General features: G+C 44.2%; 1 long non-coding RNA gene across 1 annotated transcript; it reads left to right on the plus strand.

The window, feature by feature from the left end:
- Window positions 1–1,498: 1,498 nt before the first annotated feature.
- On the plus strand, window positions 1,499–6,308 carry LOC125756771 (uncharacterized). The gene is made up of 3 exons (XR_007414734.1): window positions 1,499–1,886; window positions 1,953–2,003; window positions 6,282–6,308. It is a non-coding gene; the product is annotated as an uncharacterized LOC125756771 (long non-coding RNA).
- Window positions 6,309–8,062: the final 1,754 nt, after the last annotated feature.

Here is an 8,062-nt window from a genome sequence, read left to right on the forward strand (position 1 = left end):
ACAGAAGATTATTCGATTCAAGAAACTCAGTTATGTGTTTATGAATGATGTGTTCGAGTAGCTTTCCAGAATTGGAAGTAAGTGATATGGGTCTATAGTTGGAGAGGAGTTGTCTGTTTCCTGATTTATGCAGAGGCAGGACCTTGGCTAACTTCCAGAACTCGGGGACTGTACTTGAAGACAAAGATTTGTTAAAAATGATGGTCAAATAACGTGAACACCACAGAGCGTATCGCACCAGAAAGCTATTCGGAATATTATCGGGGCCTGTGCACTTCTTCGTATCTAACTTGAGAATCCAGTTTAGGATGCCATCTGTGCTAATTACCAGATCATCGACGGACAGCTCTGGATTAGATCTTCTAAGCGAGGGGACAGCATTATTGTCGTGCGTGAACACTGACTGAAAATAGATATTGAAGGCATTAGCTATCCTAATAGGGTCTGAAACTGCCGTGCCATCTAATATAAAGGAAACTGTATCGGTTCTAGCGGGGTTAATAGAAGACCAGAATTTGCGTGGGTTAGATTTTAATAATGCTGGAAGTTCAATTTGGAAATAAAAGTTCCTAGCACATTCCATTTTTTTACGCAGATCTTTCACAGCAGTGTTAAAGCGACTGATAACATCTGGATTACCTGTCTTTTTCAACGAGAACGCAATGCCTAGCTGAATATAACGTCACTGAGGGGAGGACGTCATGTCGGGTACACTGAGCACTTCATCGTGGTAGAAACAAACAGTAAAATTTCGCATATAGGACAAGTCTCATGCCTACAGATGAATTCTTAGATCGGTTTTTCCATTGATAATTACAGAGGTAATACATAAACACGAAGAGCACTTCTTCAGCCGTAACTACATAGCATATTCACGCACCGAAAAGAAGCACTGGGGCCAGGATAGAAAGCGGGTCCACTTGAGTTGCGGATCGAGACTTCGTAGAGGGGATATTGTACAACTGTTTACCCCTCCTTGGGCAAACGCATCAGTTCTCGCCTTCTCGAATACGCAGAAAACGTTTCTGTCCTGAAATGAAGGAATTGAACACTAAGAATTCCAACGATACAAATTACGCAGTCGCATGAGGCAAACGTACACTCTTATTCAAGTTCCGTATAACGTCCGGCACATAAACGGCCCATTTTTATTCCACCACAACGTACTGCATATAAGCGGCCCTTCAATCGCCATTAAGCGTGACAAATTCTGCGGTGACGGATTGGGCCCGCTATATGCGGCCGCGAGCGGTCGCAACGCTTATATGGAGCCCGAGGCGGAAATGGCTCGAGCGGACGCAACGCTTATATGGGGCCCGACGCGAAAGGCGGACGCAACGCTTATATACAGAGCCCCGCCTCCCTGACCTTCGCCTGTGTGAAAAGCCACAAATACGTTTTATTTTTAATAAAAATTATGGCCTGTAGCATATCACGACACTGCTGCCACCTACATTCTTTTTGGTTTAGACTGTAAGCTAACAGTTGCAACAGGTCTCGTACTGCCGGAGCACCACCAGCTTCCCGTGAACACATGTGTGCCGCGCTTACATGTTTATCGTGTATTGTGTGCGTTTATTGCGTGCTTATCGTACGCGACATTCGTCGACTGGGCATTTTCCGCGTGTTGGGGCGTTCTCCTGCCTTGATCCAGTGGCGGATGATGGTCGTTGTTCGTTGCCACTCAACACAGCCTCACGGGACGCACAGCTTTGTGTCCGCGCTCAAAAGTGCTTTCTTGCTTCGTTCATCGATTACTCACGTTGATCGAGTGATCGAGTGTACTTCCGAAGACAATCCGCGTCCGAGTGTTTTGACAAGCGGCGACCGCGGTTCCACAGGAGCGGAAGCTTGAGCCTTTTGACGAGCGACTGTGCCAAACTTGGGTAAGTTGAAGAAGGTCGCTGAAGCTACGTAACTTTGTTACTTCATTGCATGAAAACTGTTTGCAGGAACCGTCGTGTTGGCACAGCGAGGATGATCAACAGATACCCGATAGGCAGGTATGGTTTGTGCTTTGGGTGCTCTTATATACACCACCATAAATGACATGTTTGAAGGATGCGCATTGCGCTACGCAATCTTATGCTTCGATCATGCAGGCCTCGTGTCGTTGTGCTGTTATTCCTTGACTGTTTACTGTACGAGATCATCGCTTGAGAGTGTTTCTAGAATCCCTTGTCGCCGTTAGAAAGTGTGTGCTTTTAAACACATGGGGTCGTCCCATAATGTTTTAACTGTGGTGATGCGAGAGTTCACCAAACTCGGCAATAACACGCAAAATTATCACAAGACTGGGGACGTGATACAGGGGCGTAGCCAAGGGGGGTGTTGGGGGGGGTTCAACCCCCCCCCCCCCGAAATTTTTCAGTTTTGCTTGCGTATATAGGCACGCACACATACAAACGCACGCACGAACATACATAAAGTATGGTTGAACCCCCCCCCCCCCGAAAAAAATTTCTGGCTACGCCCCTGACGTGATAGCAAAACACACAGCCCTGACACGCGCACACGATGATGGATATGTTTTCGTGGTTGCGTCCCCGAGCTTTTCGCCAGAAATCCATGCAGTTGTTTTGTGGTTAGGATTTTAACCTAGCTGCCTCATAAATGTTTTAAAGGAGCTCACTCGAAGTAATGTATTTGAGTGAATTACGTTACGTACTGGTACTAAGTGCACACTCCAACAAATGCGTACTTAATGTGAAGAAGCACATGTTTATATCAAATAGTGTTAGTAGACGAATATGTCAATTCAATTAGGTTAATTAAGCTAACACATGCTACTCTTTGTTTCAATATTGTGTGTTTGAGAAAATATGCGTGAGCTCGTGTTCTGCCATTATATATTTTTTCTTAGCATCTTTAAGCACACGAGGTTCTCTATCACAAATAACTTAGATTGTGCTCATGTTGCGAGAATGTTGCTTTATTGTGTGGTGCTTTAAGTTATTGTATTTTCACGCTTTTTTTTTACTTAGCATAGTACCAATATTGCTCTCTTACTTAAATGCATAACCAAGGTTTAGTATGCAGTGATTTAGGGTTTATTGAGCTTTGTAAGGTCATAAATTAAAAGAAAAAGATCTCAATTCTCATATATGTTTCCAGAAGTTCACAGAAAGTTGGAAAATATTATCGGTTTTGTGAAGGCCTTACATAACTTAAAATGAAATCAAATTGACAGCTCAACTCTACAAGACAAACTACACGGGAATTCGCTTTAGAGAACCAAAAGTTTGTTCCCTGAATGGCTTACATTCATGATGCAATACAATATGCATGGCTCATTCCCACCTCACACCAAGTGCACATGGACCACGCACACTCTTTCATTTTTTTTATATTTCGATAAAAGTGTGCATATCGTTATTTTCATGTGGATCGCCCATAGGGCTATGTGCATATTTCGGGTATTCCTTACAGTCTTGGGCAATAACTAGTTACTAGTAACGCGTTACCGGTAACTAGTTACTTTTTTCGGTAACTTGTAACTGTAACTAGTTACTTTTAATTTATAGGAACTTGTAACGGTAACACTGTTACTTTTTTACAGAGTAACTGTAATGGGAAATACCGTTACAGTTACTTTCCCATATCCTCTCCACCTTTCATCTTTCCACAGCACGGCTCCCCTACCAATTTAGGGGTGGAGGTCGCTTAGAGAATTATCTACCCTGCAGAAGACCGAGGTCAGCAGTCAGTCTTTAACACAACTTAAGTTTACTTGTAAACTACATGTCGTAAGTCAATCATGTTGGAACTGAACAACTTGCTAAATTCAAGTAGTTTTTTTTTTCCGGCGTATATATATCCTTTTTGTCACTTGAGCTTCTAGCTCGGTTCTTGGTGTACCGGTGGAACATCACGACGCCAAGTTTATATTCTCCTTCGTCCGAGGCTGCGCAATAATCGTGTTTGACTGACGGCTAGAAAGCAGCAGAGCGCGAAACGGTTGAGAGGCACAAATACTGTGAACTAAGTAATTTTTCAAAACCTCTTTGAAACTAATTGTAAAAGGTTTACTCCAACTTAATACAACAATTATTAACAAAATCACATGGACGTTTTGCCTCCTATGCATGTGACATCCTCAGTATACACTGGCAACAAGAAAAAGAAAAGGAAAGAAAGAAAAAATTTGCGGAGATCGACCAGTGTCCCATACAGTCCGTGTAAACCAGTAGGGGAATGTGGTTGTTGCATGTTATAGTCGGATACAACTTTAGAAGTCAGCGGCATTTTCTCCTCAAAGGCAGATGAACACAAGCCTGCACCAATGGGCGCGCACTCGGGACGGACATCATGAGCGGGATGGCGGTGGCTTCGCCTTTGGAGAACATCGGCGCGTGCATGAGCGGGACTATTTCTTTTCTTTAGTCTCTCCTGACTTCTTAAGTTGTATCCGACTATAGTTACTATATATGCTACGACATGGCTCCTAAAGGTGCCATATACAGTAACTATATTGCAAGCCGACGCGTCGCGGCGAATGAACCGCGATTCCAGGAGTTCCTTCCCCTCACCTTCGTTCACGAGCCAGCGTCGTCACAGTGTTTACGTCAAAGCTATGCCCTGTTCTCCGGAAGTGTTAAACAAGCTCCATCTTAGAATGCGTTGCATGAGTTGCTTTAACAACATCCCGTTTGCCTTCTTTAAGCCTCGTTGATTCTTTCCTTCCCGTTTCGCCGATGCAAGTCGCGTCGCAATGCCCGCATCGGGCTTGTATATCACCCTACTCTGATCGTCTGCAGGTGTGCAATCTTTGGGTTTCGCGAACACATGCCCCAGAGTATAACGGGACTTAGAAACGGTTTGTATGCCCAGCGGACGCAAAGCTAACCGAACAGGGTCTGATACACCTTGAACATATATATGGAACAGACACAATGGACGTCGTCTTCATTCGTCACACACTCTCCGTTGCTATTTGCATGCGCTTCTGGGTGTCGTTAATAAACATCCTATGATACTGCTGTCGTTCTAGTGCATCAACCACATTTTCCATTTTGAGTATCAGAGGACATTTGTTATTATTATTTGCAAATAAATTCCCTTTTTCACCAACGGTGCATGAACAACAAAATTGATGCAACAAAATGAGGTGTACACAACAAATGCTTGTGTTTGGCCCCCTATTAGGTTTACTTCGTCTAGGGTTTTACCACGTGCAATTTTGACTGCCCGCATGCCTTCATACATATTTAATAAATGAATTCTATCGTTTGGTTTGTAATCTATTATTTATTTTATACAGTAACGGAAAAGTAGCGACGTTACTTCGTCACAGTAACTGCAACAAAGTAACGACGTTACTTGTCACAGTAAGTGTAACTGTAACAGGTTACTTTTGGAAACTCTGTAACTGTAACTGTAACAGTTACTTTAACAGAGCCAATGACTTCACCCATCAAGCACGTGTTTTTCAGACACCCCTCTCAATATCACTTAAATTCCACATGTGGGCTTTTAAAAGTACGCCGCCCGCTTTCCCCGCCTGTAGTTGCCTTACCCACCATCTTCTGCAGCCCTTTGTGAGGGCTAGACGTGCCGCCCTTCTGCAGCCTTTCCAAGTGGCTTTCATACTCCACTCTTTTTTTTTTGCCTTTGACGGCTCTCGCTCAGTAGACCCCCCCCCCCCTTTTCCATTTTTTTTTCTTTTTTTCTCTCCTTTTTCTTGCTTTTTTTTTTCCTTCTTTGCAGCTCCCCTTACTTCTGAGATGAGAGGCCTGAGCGCCGTTGCAAACTTTCTTGAAATGATGTGGCAAGGGCTACACTCCTCTCTCTAGTTTTCTCTTTCCAGGCAGCAATTACCAACAGCGACAAGCACCACCGCTAGACATGACGTCAACACTAACCCTTTAAAACTAACACGCCAAGGATGACAAGGTGCCTTCGATAAAGATAGGTCCCCCTATGGAAACGTCGGCCAGCCTGTCTGAGGCACTTTCTCCTGTTTGAAACCTATCCCACTTTTTTGGCTTAGGTAACTGTAACACTGTTACATTTTACTGGTAACGTGCCCATGACTGATTGCTTACTGTGTACATGTGTGAATGTTGAACACGCAATGGCACTCTTTCAATAGTCTGCAAGTGGCTGGTCCACTAATACCTGTTCTTATTGCACCCTGATCCCTTCATTCAAGGATCGATCTCTTTAATATATGAATATAGACTTGCCTGAGGACATGTTTGGTACTCACTATCTGTGTGTGGTTGGGTTTGTCTTGAGTGAAAATCAACATTTCCTTGTGGTATCTATTATGCATGTATCAGCGATGAGAGCTGTTCATGGCACCGACACAGAGGACAGATTGCAGTACAAGATAGGAGCATACTTCCTGCAAGCCCGGGCAAGCCATAATGAGTGGTAGGCATTTCTTTTCATCACTAGATTGCGACAGTTTGGACACATAGCACCTATAGACCTTATGCAAAATCTGCTGCCATCTAGCGGCCGCTGTGTGCATTTCCGCCATGTTGAAGGCTAAGCGCGCTCCGCATGTAGACAAGGAGCGTACATATCAACGTGTGGCGGCTGATAAGAACGAAAATGCCAACATATTTTCGAGTGCTGTGTTGCTGAGATTGAGGAAATTGGGATGCTGAAAGAAGGTTTGCAGGAACCAAGCCTCCATGTTAGTACATTTCCTCGTGGCCGACGAGAATCAGCAGATCGTTCCGTTGCTTCGGTTACTGCTTACGACTAACGCCGTGTTTCCGTTCGCCGTTAATATATGTGGTATGTGACAGCATCGGCACTCATCAGAGAACACTCTTTCATGTCATGCCAGAACAAGAAAGTTTTCGCACCGTGTGCTTGCTGCAGGCACAAACCCGCTTCGTGTACGAGCTTCAAAGCTGCATCGCGGCTACTCGCGCATGCCTGCGCTGCTGTTGATATTAGCTTGTTTATTAAATTGCGATAACAATTACATGTTAGACAGATAGCTCGTGCGCGTCATTGATTTGCAGCGGACGGACCGATTGTGCTGGAGCGTGTTGTTTGTAGTTTGTTTTCGATGGTGGAGTTTAACAAGGTAGCGTCTGGTGGGATGCTTTGCGTGCGTATTTCTTCACTATGCGTATTTTTCAAGCATTTCATGTGGTATCACTGCCAGGTTCAGACGGGTTGCCCGGATGTCCTGACCGCCCCCACCCCTTACTTTTTTTTGTTTAACTTATACCCCAGGAAGAGCAAATCAGGTTCTCCCAAAAGCTGATCCCCCCTTCGGAAAAATCCTCTGTACACTCCAGTTTGCTATGAAATGTTAACAGGTGCTTCAAGTGCGTGGTACTTTTCTTATGAAACTAAATAAAATGCTGTTCCGGGAAATGTGCTACATTCTACCGTGGGTGCGCTACCGCTGGTTACGCGCTGAGGCGGTTTCAGTCGGCGAAGCAAAACTGCCTTGCCGCAACGGGTTTAAATTGTAAAGCACCAGTAGGCCCCTAAAGCGACAATGTGAACACGAATATTCTTGGCGTTTCCTGTTATATAGGATCACATATCGGAAGGATATTCAATAAAATACCAGCTGATCGGCATCTACTTCTAGGAGACACTACACTTTTCATGTTCACTTTCCACGTGCATGAGATGCGCAATTTTCTGCATTTTAATCGCACGGTAATTCTGTACATAACATAGGTCGGATGACTACAACAGCGAAATAATATTATTTCAAAGATAAAAAGAGGACAACGTTTTATTTAAAATTAGATGGACACTACGTCGGCTCGACATAGGCTGTCCCTCATGAAATATGCTTTCAATTGGGTCAACTGCACTTTCTTACCGTCATCGCTGCGCCTAGCCGCGCTAAATAAAGCCTCTTCCCAACCATCCTACATTATACAAGCATGATATTCAGATAGCTAACAACGCTTTATTCGCTACACTGAAAACAGACAGGCCAATTTGTAACCTAGCGCAGAGCTTCATTATCGACGACGACAGGCCTGCACGTGACTCGCAGTGTCAAACTTGTACCTTCTTCTCGCTGTGAGGCGGTTCTTTACACGTAATAACCGTCAACGTAAAAACTAGGAAATGC

Source organism: Rhipicephalus sanguineus, unplaced genomic scaffold, assembly GCF_013339695.2.
Source record: "Rhipicephalus sanguineus isolate Rsan-2018 unplaced genomic scaffold, BIME_Rsan_1.4 Seq703, whole genome shotgun sequence".
Classification (NCBI taxonomy): domain Eukaryota; kingdom Metazoa; phylum Arthropoda; class Arachnida; order Ixodida; family Ixodidae; genus Rhipicephalus; species Rhipicephalus sanguineus.